This window comes from Hyla sarda, chromosome 1, assembly GCF_029499605.1.
Source record: "Hyla sarda isolate aHylSar1 chromosome 1, aHylSar1.hap1, whole genome shotgun sequence".
NCBI classification, from domain to species: Eukaryota; Metazoa; Chordata; class Amphibia; order Anura; family Hylidae; genus Hyla; species Hyla sarda.
In genome coordinates this window covers 338,446,670-338,461,082 of record NC_079189.1, presented here as the reverse complement: position 1 = coordinate 338,461,082, position 14,413 = coordinate 338,446,670, and the positions used below count along the sequence as shown (strand labels likewise).

Here is a 14,413-nt window from a genome sequence, read left to right as displayed (position 1 = left end):
TTGGCATTTCTATGGTATTTAACCACCAGTTCTGTAATAAGTAGTGATGAGCGGCATAGGCCATATTCGAATTTGCTATATTTTGCGAATATATGGACGAATATTCGTCATATATTTGCGAATTTTGCATATTCGTTAACTTTTTTCCATGCGAAAATCATAATGAAATTCGCAAAATGTGCATGTGCAATTATATCTTTCAACTAACTACTTTCCTATTGGTTGCTAGGGATGTTGCTAACCTCTGACAACTGTATCCTTCTCATTGGCCCACAAGCTAAAGGAAGGGAGGGATCAGTGTCCTTCTTTGGACCACAAGCTGGAAGTAGAGAGGGATAATCACTTTTTATTTACACAGTACACATCATTGTGATGTGTACTGTGAAAAAAACAAAATTAATATTCGTCATAAGAAATATATTTAGCTATATTCTAAATATTAGCAAAATCGCAAAGTGACAATATTCGCGATAAAAAATTCGCTATTTGAATCGAAACTCAACACTAGTAATAAGCTATCAGCTAATTCAAAGTATTGTCCAAAATGGAATTACTTCTTCCATTATTCCATGTTATAGTTCATGAACATCAAAGAACTACTCTTTAAGAGATCTGTACCATGTAATATACAATTCTCCCACAGTTTATGACTGTCCTCCGTGATTTACCATTATACAGCATCCTTTTGTGAAGTAGATATCCAGTTTGGGAAATCCCTTCTACATTACCCTTCAATCTATACATCTAGTGAATAATTATGCTCATTTGCTTATGGATGGATTTATTTGAGTGCAGAACTATTTCAAAGACAGTAGAGAAATTACAGACTTCACAACTCACTAACACACAAGCCTTTCAACCATTTAAACTGGTCAAAGTTGAAATATCAAAATTGAAATTTTCTGAATTGTTCTTTATCATTCACATAATCTGAATAGTCTTTGTCCAATTTAATAACAGGTTAAAGTAAAAAAGACATCTTTTTATTTTATCACAATAAAAAATGATAATTCCTAATATTTGGCATTCTTTGATAAATTCAATATTTTCTTTAACCTCTTAAAGACTGGGACATTTTTCATTTTTGCACTTTCGTTTTTTCCTTCTCACCTTCTAAAAATCATAACGCTTTCAATTTTACACCTACACCTACAAATAGGGCTTATTTTTTGCGCCAACAATTCTACTTTGTAATGACATCAATCATTTCACTACAAAATTTACGGCAAACCCAGAAAAAAAATATTTGTTGGATAAAATTGGAAAAAAAACGTAATTTTGTAACTTTTGGGGGCTTCCGACTCTTTGCAGTGCACTTTTAGGTAAAAATTATACCATATCTTTATTCTGTAGGTCCATACATTTATAAGGATACCAAATTCATATAGGTTTTATTTTATTTTACTACTTTAAAAAAATTATAACTACATACACCAAAATTAGTATATGTAAAATTGTCATCTTCTGACCCCTGTAACATTTTTATTTTTCGGTACCATTTTTGTACTGATGGGACTTTTTGATCGCTTTTTATGCATTTTTTATGGTATACAAAGTGACCAAAAATATTTTTTTTTTACGAATATGCCATTGACCGTGCGGCGATACCACATATGTTGGGGGGTGATTCAAACTTTTATTAGGGAAAGGGTTAAATCACATTAACTTTTTTTTTCACTTTTTTACACACTTATAGCCCCCATAGGGAACTATAACATGCATTCTTCTGATTGCATCTACTGATCAATGATATGCCACATCATAGCATTGATCAGTTTTATCGGCGCTCCATTACTCCAGCCTGGATTTCAGGCATGGAGCAATCGAGCGACAATCGGATGCCGAGGACAAAGGTAGGGACCCTCGTGTGTCCTCAGCTAGTTTTACCACGGTGATCCCGATCAGCCTGACTGAGCTGATGGGACGCATAATTTTACATTATGTCTAAAGAGTTAATGCCAGACACTGGGCTGAACGGCGATGTCTGGCATTAACCACGGGTCCTGGCTGCTGATAGCAGCCGGGACCATGCAGGTATGATGCGAGCTGAGCTCCTGAGCTCGCTTCATAGCCCTGCCATGCCACAGCGCCGTTTATAAACGACGTTCAGAGGCAAGGGGTTAAACAATTATTTGAAAGTTCTGCAAAGCATCACATTTTAAGTAATAACAACATAATGTAATAAAAATGACTATGGAAGACCTTCAACTTTAACATGGAGATGCAAATACAAAGGAATCTCTAGATGCAAAAAGAGATTTTCAATTATTCCAATTATTCTATGAGGGAATTCTAAGACATCAAGGTAGCTAACTTAACTTGATTGGGAGTCTACATATGCTGTAGTGTGCTATGAGCACACCTGGTAAATGCAGTTACATAGTACCATAGTTAGTATGGTTGAAAAAAAGACATACAACTATCAAGTTCAACCAAGGAATTGAAGGGAAGGGGTATGGTTGGATGAAGGGGAAGGTATGTAATTTTATATTTCTGCATAAGCATTAATGTTATATTGTTCTAGGAATGTATCTAACCCTGTTTTGAAGCTTTCAACTGTTCCTGCTGTGACCAGTTCCTGAGGTAGACTGTTCCATAAATTCGCAGTTCTTATGGTAAAGAAGGCTTGTCGCCCCTTTAGACTAAACCTTTTCTTCTCCAGACAGAAGGAGTGCCCCTTGTTCTTTGAGGGGGTTTAATCTGGAACAGTTTTCCCCATATTTTTTATTTAGGGCATGTATATAGTTTTAGATGTTGATCATATCCCCCTTTAAACATCTTTTCTCAAGACTAAACAAATTATTTTAATCTTTCCTCATAGCTAAGATGTTCCATGCCCCTTATTAGTTTAGTCGCACGTTTCTGAACACTTTCCAGCTCTACAACATCCTTTTTATGAACTGGTGCCCAAAACTGAACAGCATATTCCAGGTGAGGCTGTACCAATGCTTTATAAAGGGGGAGTATTATGTCCCTGTCCCTCGAGTCCATGCCTCTTCTGATACATAACAATATCCTGCTGGCCATAGAAGCAGCTGCCTAACATTGCATGCTATTCTGTAGTCTCTAACCTACAAGTACACCCAGATCCTTCTCTACCAGTGACTCTGCCAGTTTAACTCCCCCACCAAGACATACAATGCATGCAGATTTTTTGTACCCAGATGCATAACTTTACATTTATCCACATTGAACCTCATTTGCCAAGTGGATGCCCAGACACTTAGTCTATCCAAGTCATCTTGTAACTTATGCACATCCTCTATAGACTGTACTGTGCTACAAAGCTTGGTGTCATCTGCAAAGATAGAAACAGAGCTGTTAATCTCATCCTCTATATCATTAATAAATAAATTAAACAAGAGCAGGCCCAGTACTGAACCTTGGGGTACACCACTAATAACCGGAGACCAGAGTACGAATCATTGACCACCACTCTCTGGGTACGGTCCTTAAGCCAGTGTTCAATCCAGTTACAAACTAAAGTTTCCAAGCCAAAAGAACTTAACTTACCTGTCAGACATCTATGAGGGACAGTATCAAACGCTTTTGCAAAATACAAAAACACTATATCCACAGCCATTCCTCTGTCAAGGCTTCTGCTCACATCTTCATAAAAGCAAATTAGATTGGTTTGACAACGTCAATCCTTAGTAAACCCATGATGGCTATCACTTATAATACTATCATCCCCTATCTATTCCTGTATGTAGTCCCTTATAAGTCCTTCAAACAATGTTCCCACAGTTCATGTTAAGCTTACCAGTCTATAATTACCTGGGGAATACTTAGAGCCCTTTTTGAAGATTGGTACCACATTCGCCTTGCGCCAGTCCCTTGGCACAATACCAGACACCAGAGAATCTCTAAATATCATGAACAAGGGTACAGATATTACTGAACTTAATTCTCTAAGAACTCTTGGGTATAGTCCATCCGGTCCTGGAGATTTGCTTACATTTACTTTACTTCATTTACCTAGAACCATATCTACATTACATGATGTGTTACCAGCACTGGCCCAGCCTGCGTGAGCCCCTCCCTCTTCTCTTGTATATACAGAACCTCCCCATTATCATTATTAAGGGGCCCTACATGCTCTGTCATTGTTTTTTTATTTTTATTTATATATCTAAAAAAATTATTTGGGATATGTTTTGCTTTCTTTGGCCACTAGTCTCTCATTTTGAAACTTTGGTGTTTTTATTAAATGTTTACAGATTTTATTAAGCTCTTTGTAATGTTTAAATGCTATGACTGACCTCTCAGATTTGTATTTTTGAAATGCTATTTTTTTGTTGTTTATTGCTCTTTTAACATCAGTTGTCAGCCATGTAGGATTAAGTTTTAGTTGTTTATACTTGTTCCCATTAGAAATAAATTTAACTGTATAGTTATTCATTGTTGATTAGAAAATTTCCCATTTACCTTCTTTATCAGTATTTGAGAACAATCCCTCCCAGTCTATATCCTGAAGTGCAGCTCTTAGCCCAGGGAAATTTGCCTTTTTAAAATTATATGTTTTTGCCCTCCTAACCTGTCTTTGTTTTCTACACTTTAAGGCAAAAGTAACTATTTTGTGTGCGCTATTACCAAGGTTTTCCCGCACAGTTACATTCCCAACCAGATCTGCATTGTTGGAAATGACCAGATGCAACAGAGCATCACTTCTTGTTGGGTCCACCCCAAAATGGGCCATAAAAGTATCCTGCAATGAATTTAGGAATTGTCTCCCCTTTGTAGTTTTAGCCAAACCCTGACCGCAATCTATATCTGGATAGTTAAAATCTCCCATTATTACCACTGTACCTGGGCAGCCCTCTATATTCGTGTATGCAGTTGACCTTCTATCTCCTCAGTGCTGTTGGGGGGTCTATAGATTACACCAAAAATGATCTTTTCAGTGTTTCCCTTTTTTTGTATTTCTACTCACAGGGATTCCACATCCTCAGAATCATTACACGCCATTGCATCGTTCACATTGACTTTCATACCGCTTCTAACATACAGACATATTCCACCACCTTTTATGCTTACACTATCCTTGCGAAACAATGTAAACCCCTGCAGATTAACAGCCCAGTCTTGTGAGGAGTCGGCCATGCCTCAGTGACCCCAACTATATCAATGTGTTCCTCCAGTATCAAGGCCTCAAGCTCCCCCATTTTACTTGCTAGACTTCTGCCACTTGTGAACATGTAAACACTTAACATTTCCATCTAGTTTTACACATTCAATCTCATTAATGGGATTTTTTTAGTTAATGGGGCTAGTGGGATTTTTTTTAGTTATTTGGGCTAATGGGATTTTTTTAGTTATTTGGGCTAATGGGATTTTTTTAGTTATTCGGGCTACATTTATTTTGACCACTGGTTTGTAACACATAGATATCCTTATCCCCTGCTCTTAACCTCCCCCACATGTTTCCTCTCCACCCACCATTACTATAATTGCCAATCATATTGTGTCAGCTTCACTACGGCTAAGTTTCCATTTTTTTTCTGGCAGTTTTTGACCCAAAGCCAGAAGTGTATTCAAAAGGAATAGGACATATAAAGGAAGGACTTACACTTCTCCTCCATTATGGATCCACTTCTGACTTTGGCTCAATAACTGCAGTAGCAGATATCCAAAAACTGCCAGAAAAAAAACAAGTGGAAACTTAGCCTAAGGGTGCTATATGTTTCTATAGAAATCTCTAAAAGACATTTTACTTAGGTGGTGCACCATAACATCTTTGATGGAACTATTTGAATCCCAAAATATCCAAAAAGAGAAAAATAATTTATGCAAAAGGAAGGAAATTTAATTGAAGATGGAAAGTACAATATAAGTCGGCATTTAAAAACGAAACACGGAAGATGTATGTTAAATTTAACCTCCAAAAAACATCAAATTGTCCAATAAATAAGAAGCAAACTGCAAGCAGGATTATATGTTAATAAGAGTTGCAGCCAAAAATGATGCAGCAGTGAAATCCAGCATTATTGTGTCTAAAGAAGTCGCTTGAGCTCCAAAGCTGATGGGTGCATTTGTGAAGTGGTACATGCTAAAGGTGTGTGAGCAGGTGTGCCCCAATCAGATACGGACTTTTATAAATGTCAGTTTGTCAAGAAACACCATTGCAAACCGAGCTAAAGAGCTAGCCAGAAATCTGACAACACAGCTGGCCGAAGAGGCACGCATTTATCTGGCCTTTTCATTAGCTTTTGATTAAAGCATAGACAACATGGATACAGCATATCTACCCATTTTTATAAGAGGTATAAAGGCGGTCTTTTTTGTCACTAGAGAGCTATTTGATGTAGTTGCCATGTATGGGACAATGGGAAAGGACATTTTTGATGTGATGGTGAAGTCTACAAGTAAATATTACTAAAGTCTACAAGTAATTTACCCTGGAAAAAGTTGGGGTGGGGCTACCTACTAATGGTGCACCTGCAATGTGTGGAAAAAAAACAGGCTTGTTTGGACTACAGGCTTGGTTGACCATGGTCATGAAAACAGTGAACTTCATCGCGAGTTCCAGCTGTTTTTGCAGGAGATGAACTCGGTGAATGGAGACATGCCATACCATAAGGAATTAAAGTGGCTGAGCAGGGACATAGCCCTTCAACAATTTTTTGGGGTTTAGGTAAGAATTTGCACTTTTACCGCAAAGTAAAGAAAAACTTTCCTGAACTGTCAGATCCAAACTGTCTGTGTGACTGACTATGTTGTGTGACATAAAGAGTATCTCACACAACTGAATCAGAGGCTGCAGGGATGTAAACAGGTCATCGTGCAAATGTCCAACATGATCACAGCTTACTAGTGTAAACTTCACCTCTGGAATTTCTAACTGGACCAAGACAATCTTGACTTTCCTGTTTGTTTAATAATATTAGCCTCAGTTCCTGATGCTTTTTCATGCATTCGGTTGGCTTCCAACTTGAGCCAGTTGATTGATGAGTTTGATTGGAGCTTCTCTGACTTTAGAACACCGTACTCAAGCTTTAACATCTTTGCCAATCCTTTCTCTGACGATTTCAACAGTGCACCCCATCCCCCTCAAATTAAGCTAACTGATATTCAAAGCGAAAATGGCCAGAGAACAAAGTTTGAGGATGCTAAAATTAAGGACTTTCATTATATACTGCTCTCTGACTTCATGTTGACCGTGTTCTGTTCATGTCTGGGAGCACACATCGGTGTGAACATGTTTTCATTAATAAATCTATACCAATGTAGAAGGAAATCAGGGGAGAGCACACTATATACGGTAAGCAACAGGTATCAAGAACTCGTCGGCGATACCTGCGGGGTGCATGCACTAGGTAAAGTATCATGGAGAAGCAATGCTAGAAGAGCATACATGCACTCACTGCAGAAACAGTATCGATGCGTCCGGGAGTCCAGGGTCATGGGATCTTGATAGAAGATGCCCTGAGCACTCCATAGCGTCTACTATCAAGATACCGTGACCCCGGACTTACTGTTTCTGCGTTGAGTGCATGTATGCTCTTCTAGTGTTATTAATAAATCTATACACAACTAAGCACAGATGCATCACTGATGACAACCTCCATGCTGTTTTACAAATTGCCATAACACAAGACCTAACACCAGGCATAGCAACCACAGGAAATTAGTGTCAGACATCCAGCCAGAAAACAAAATAGGTAAGCATTTTTAAAAACTTAATTTAAATACATTTGAATGGTTGTGCTTGCATTTTGTTTTGTGTTTGTTGTTGTTTTCAGAACATGATCAATGGATGAGAATGGTGTGTGATATAGTGCCTCAGGTAATTTAACAACATGTTAAGGAGTAATTACATTTATACAGTCTTACAACTTGAAACGGCCTTCGGAGGCAAACATAGGGCTGATCTGGCCCTCTGTGAAAATGAGTTTGACACCCCTGGCCTAAACTAATACTCTAGATGGAATGTCTATTCACGGCCAGCATGAGGAGATTACATATTTTAAATATAGTCAATTAGAAAGTTGCATAGCTTTTTCATTATGTGCTGATTAAGCTTTATAGATAAAACATTGTACAATCCCTTAATGGACAGAAAGCTACCGTTACTTTGTGATCAATCACCTTCTAGGATTATCATTGATCAAATGGTTGTCAGAGATCAGTTATCTACCTACAAGTCCATTTCTCATAAAATGTATTACCAAAAGCAAGAAGAAACCTGTTTGCATGCAGGAAGCCTCTTGTCTGTTCATTAGACTATGTCCTTTCACAGCTGGCAGAAGTTCAAGAGTTCATTATAGGCATCGGGACACACCTAAAAAGTGTTTGTTAAGTGGAACCCTCAATAAGTCAACATCATTTCATTCGGAATGTTTTACTTCTGAATTCATACTTTAAACAGGGACATGTAATCCTCCTCTACAAACCTCCATCACAGAACAGACTTACTAATAAAATTAAAGGGGTTGTCTAGTAAAATGTATTAATTTTTATTGTTTCCAACTGTCTAATAAAATAACAAGCACTTCAGCACCTTTCTGAACTCCCTCATAGTTTGGGTATCGGGGCACCCTGTCTCGCGACGGTCTTCACAAACGGTCTTTTTCCTGGAACTGTTGACGTGACATCACAGTTCCCCTCAACCAATCCCTGGCTGCAGCGGAGTCCTGCCTCGGCCAGTGATTGGTGAGTGGCATTGTCAGTTTCCCCAGATGCAGACTCTATGTTCTGCAGCTTGAAGGAAAGCAGAGACACCGGCCTTGGACAGAGCACCCCGATACCGAACCTGTGAGGGAGCGGAGAAAGGTGAGTTAAAGTGTTTCTTATTTTATTAGGCAGCCTGGGAACAATCAAAAATAGAATACATTTTACCAGACAAGCCCTTTAATATCTTCCATAAGTATACTGTAGTTTCTAATGATAATGGAAAATATTACATTGGACCACCCATTTATTCCCCTGTATGGTGGAATTTTCCGTTCCACCTTACATTTCTCAGAGTGGTAATTTTTTACTAAGTAGACCATGCCCATAGAAGACCACTTTTAAATGCAGTTTTGGGTGGTCTTCTCTGGTTTCACTGTACTTTGCTTTAGTGCCTTCACTAAAAGGGTTGTCCATTATTTTGTGGGAACATGTGGCATATGAAGGTAATTAAGGTATGGACCCCCTTTGTTGGCCAGATTAAAGGGGTTGTCTGGTTTAGAAAATTGTTTTCATAGGGACTACTGGATTTAATAGAGTGAAGGATTGGCTAGGGTGGGAAATGGTTACAAAGAAAGATTCTTGCTCTGGACGACCTGCCCTGTCCTGCAATGAATGGGAACAGTGTTGGTGCTGCTGGACATTTAAAAAAAAAATAAATATCCATGCACATTAAAGTAGATGAATATATTCTCAACCAAAATGATAAGCTTTTGGGTAACATTTTCAGACCAAGGACAGACTGTCAGCATTTAGGAAGAAGTCGGACTTGCTTGACATTTTCGGCCCATAGATGAACAATAGAACTATCGTTAGGGAAAGATCTTTGACCACAAGCAAACATTCAGGAAAGAATATTCTCAGAATTATCTTAAAATGTTCCCAGAACATTCCCAGAAAGAGCATTTTCTTTTAATACAGTATAAATGATGGCCAGTTGTACGGCCAATTGTATGGCAAGTTTGGACAGCTTTAATGGCCGGTATTACTATATGATCATTGTCAACTATCAACCTAGTTCTAATCTAATGTGTATTCCCACATTTACCTTCGAGTTTAAATACATTCAACTGAATGATTGATGTCAAATAATTGGGAAAACTTATTGTCAAGGGAGGTTTCTATCAAGCAGGAACAAAGTGGACAACCCTTTAAGAGCAAGAGCGGGTATCATGGGAAGCCATTGCTTTCCATGGGAGCTTTATAATGCTCAACTGTCCAAACTCTATGGCCAGTTCTCCTGGGAATAAGAGATGATCGCTGAAGGGGTTCTCCAGAGTGGACCACCATTTAAACTCTGCATCCAGTGTGTGGAACCACTGGAACCATTTTCAGAACAGAAAAACCTGTGGGTTAATGAAAATTTGTTAAACAAAACAGAACCTTGCTCACTGAGCCAAAATAAAAAACCAAACAATGTGTACTTATGGATAAGGTTATGCCTTGATAATATGTGCACACCTCATGTTTGTCTCCACTATTACATTTCCACAGTAGCTCATATATATATATATATATATACACCTCATTTTAGAAATAAGAAAACATGCAAAATATAAGCAATCTACTAGATCCACCAGTGGTGAGCATGTATGGTAAACAGGTTGTGATGACTCAATAACATGGTTTTTCCTTGCAAGGATCCATTTCAGCTTTAAGTACTTTGAAGCCTCCTGTCCTTAATGTTCTGGTTAGAACTTCAGTATGACTTAGGTGATCTCACTCAGACCATGACTTCCTATAGCAACCAGTAAAGCCACTTCCTCTCAAAAACATCAAGTGACCTTCTAAAAAGCCACAGGAAGAGCAGAAATGCTGCTGGAAACTGCCTACTTGAAGGTTCTCCTGAAATGACACCATCCCACTAGCTGAACACTGCATTTCTAGGACACCATTGTTGATCTCAGCTCTGCAGACACTTGGGAGAAGGTCACCAGGAACATGGTGGAGCAGCTTTGTGCTATGAAGTCTGGACAGAAACCAAAATAGACAGCTAATGGAGGACACTGAAGGCTAGGAGGATCTCCAGCTTCTCATGGCTCTGGTCTCCTACAAGAGTAGTAGACTTTGCATGCACTATATGGAATGAGACACCAGAAGGTTTCTTTCTCCTTCAAGCAGCTCCTTCAGAAATACAAGCCTTGAGCAGAACAACAACACCTTCCCTCATAGACAAGAGGATCCCACCTTCCATATCAAGCCAGCTTGTGAGGGAGGGGTGGCAGGAGACCTCTTCCCATGCATGGGGAGGGGTTGGGGGACAATCCTAAGCATGTAATTGATAAAGGAGGTCACCCTGTCATGTTGGCCAGCCATCTGTACTGTCCCATACCCCTGGCTGTGTCTGTCACTACCTGCCTCCATATACACAAATGCAGACAGACATCTCAGCCCCAGCTTCTTCTAATCTCCACCACATGGGGGTGGTTGGGTAAAGGAGGGGGTCAATTAATGAATTCATTAATTAGCCGCCCTCCTCCTTCCATAGACACCACCACCTCCTTTCTTCTCCAGACTGCACGCCACCTTCTACAGTACTGTGTGCAAGCCACCCCAAACCGCAGCTCCCACCAAGCTCCAGGACTCTCCTGGTAGACATGACACATAGTATGAGAAGGACACAACAATAGCAATTAGGCAGAGGACTGGAATGGTACACTTACACCGCGCTCTGGACCGGGCTGCTCCAGCCTCTTGCTGTCCTCAGATAATAGCCTTGTGTCTAGGTAGGTGGAGAGGTGGTGGTTCTCCTCTTGGAGTTCTTTCTTGCTGCTCCTCTCAGCAATGGAGGATTGCCATCTTCCTTGCTATATTTCTCCTCCTCTCTCCTTCAGTGGCTGCTGCTGCTCTGCAGCTGCAGATGACCTGAAAGATCCGTCTCTCTCAGTGAGTGTGTATGTGCGTATGTGTCTCTGCCTCTCTCTGAATAATGAGCAACCAGAAGGGAGAGGGAGAGTGAGAGAAGACAATCTCTACCACACAAAACGCCAGAGCACCAGGGGGTGCACAAAGTCTTTCTAACAGTAAGGAACGTGGAGACATGTCTCCTATCTCTGGAACGCCTGTTAGAAATTATTCAGCAGAGCAAGGCTGAGATGAAAGGACTAGGCTTGGGGGAAGGGTGGAGGAGAAAAAAAACTTTTCTCTCTCTGCTTCTCTGTGAAGTGCTTAGAATGCAAGAGTCATCTGCACCATGGGAAAGGAACACTGTGAGATGTAGTGGACTTCTGTATGAAGAAACCTGGGCTGGGGCTTCCTTCACTGCCACCATACAGTCCAGGGATGGGAGCTGAAATGAGGGCTATGTGGAGCTTGAGCAGCCATTGTATCCATAGCAATGAAGGAAATAGTCTTTATTGTAGCTGCCATTTCTATTCTGAATCAGCAATCATCTCTTCTAGTGAGCTTGTCACCATCTTGTTGGATATCTTGTAAGATGAAATGAGGATGAAAATGACTGATGATGATGATTATGAAGAATAGGATGATGATAGTAGTGGTGGTCTTCTCAAACCTAACCCCTCCCAAAATCTGACTGCTTGGGCTACAGTTAGCCCAGGGCTCAGGTCCTGCAGGAATGCGTGGGAACTGAGTTCCTGCACATTTTCCACAGCTGAACCACCATTCCCATCAGTCAGAGTCCTGCCAGACCAGCCCTTGAATGAAAGAGTTCCCACACTTTTTTTCCCCAGGACTTAACCCCTGAGTTAGCCCCAAGTTTCATAGTGAGTTCAAGTTATACATTTTTCTTGTTCCTTTGTCCTTGCCAGGAGCAATGTGGGGAACATGTACATATATTCGTGTATATGCTAGACCCAGGGGACAGCAAACCAGATTTATTTACTGGGAGTATCCATTCCTATGAGGACTATGAGATTGAAGATGATGATCATGACAATTATCATCAACATCATCAGCTTCTTATGGAGTAGTGTCATTTTACACCAACCTCATTCAAAAACCTTAAAGGGGTATTCCGGGCAAAAACTTTTATCCTCTATTCAAACGATAGGGGATAAAATGTCTGATCGCGGGGGGTCCGTTGCTGAGACCCCAGCGATCTCCCTGCAGCACCCACATTCTATGGGGGTGCTGAATCTCCAGTTTCGGAAACCTCTGGATTTCCAGGACGCGACATCATGCCACACCCCCTCCATTCATGTCTATGGGAGAGGGCGTGACGGCAGTCAAGCCCCCTCCCATAGACTTGAATGGAGGGGGCGTGGCATGACGTCACGTCCCCAGTCCCGGAGGTTTCCGAAACTGGAGATTCAGCACCCGCATAGAATGTGGGTGCTGCAGGGAGATCGCGGGGGTTCTCAGCAATGGGCCCCCCCATGATCAGACATCTTATCCCCTATCCTTTGGATAGGGGATAAAATGCTGTCTTTACATGTGCCTGCTCGTAGCAGCAATACGCCGCTACGAGCAGACACACTGCGATGTGTGAGTCGCAGTATACTCGCACATCGCGGGAGCTCTCTGCCTAGCTCACAGCAGGGAGAGCGGCCTCGATGTGCGAGTACGCCGTGCACATCGCTGCAGTGTGTCTGCTCGTCTCTGTGTATTGCCGCTACGAGCAGGCACATGTAAACACAGCATAGAGCGGGCCTTCACCGGCGGATCCACAGCGTAAAATACGATGTAAATCCGCTCGTGTGAACGCACCCAAAATGTTTTACCAGATTCCCTGCTCCATCCAAGTTAATTTCAACCATCTTAGTGTCAGTTCTACAGGCACAAGGACAGCTAAAAAAGCTCTCCAGTGTGAGGATCCTATCATGTGCGAAGTAACGTGACTGGGAGATTGGAATTACTGCATTCAAAGATGTATTATCACGTTTAGGTGAAGCCGGGACCACCACTAATCACAACTAGTGATGAGCGGCAGGGGCCATATTCGAATTCGCGATATTTTGTGAATATATTATGTGAATATATATGTTTGCAAAATTTGCATATTCGCTATGTTGGTTCTCTTTTCTTTATGCAAAAATTCGTAATGAAATTTGCATAGTGTTCATGCGCAATTATATCTTTCACCTAAAAGAAGGGAGGGATCAGTGTCCTCTGACTGAAAGTGCCGATATTTGCAAATATTCGCCAAAAAAAAGCGAATATTCGTCATTACAAATATATATCACTATATTCTAAATATTCGTGAAATTGCGATATTCGCGATTTGTGAAAATTCACATTTCGAATATTCACGCTCAACACTAATCACAACCAGTCATGGATTCCATCAGGTCCTCTCTGAGGAAGTGGCCACATAAGTGAAGACACTCTCTACAGCAATCGAAGTAAGTTGCACAATTGACCAAGCAACATCCCTTTTGAGTTTCTCAAGTGTTCCATTAGTGAGGAGCCTCACATTTTTTGCTGCCCCCTCCACAAAAAGTGTGAAAAAGCCTATCAGGATGGTTAGGGCTCTCAGCTGGTAGAATCCCAGTTGTTACCCCCACAAACATCTAATTTTTATCAAAAGTGACACAAAATGAAACAACACTTGTTCAAGACACCTGTTCAAAAGATGGGGGAATAAACAATGAAAGAGAAACTATTTACATACTGTATTATGCAATTTTTCATCTGTACCTTAACCCCTTAAGGACGCAGGACGTAAATGTACGTCCTGGTGAGGTGGTACTTAACGCACCAGGACGTACATTTACGTCCTAAGCATAACCGCGGGCATCGGAGCGATGCCCGTGTCATGCGCGGCTTATCCCGGCTGCTAATC

At 40.7% G+C, this 14,413-nt stretch overlaps 1 protein-coding gene across 1 annotated transcript in view; it reads right to left on the bottom strand.

Moving 5' to 3' along the window:
- Nucleotides 1–11,672, bottom strand: part of ZNF462 (zinc finger protein 462) — a 126,265-nt gene extending 114,593 nt beyond the window's left edge. The window contains exon 1 of the mRNA XM_056520322.1: nt 11,334–11,672. The gene's annotated coding sequence lies outside the window, so the exon portion shown is untranslated. The remainder of the gene's footprint in view (nt 1–11,333) is intronic.
- Nucleotides 11,673–14,413: the final 2,741 nt, after the last annotated feature.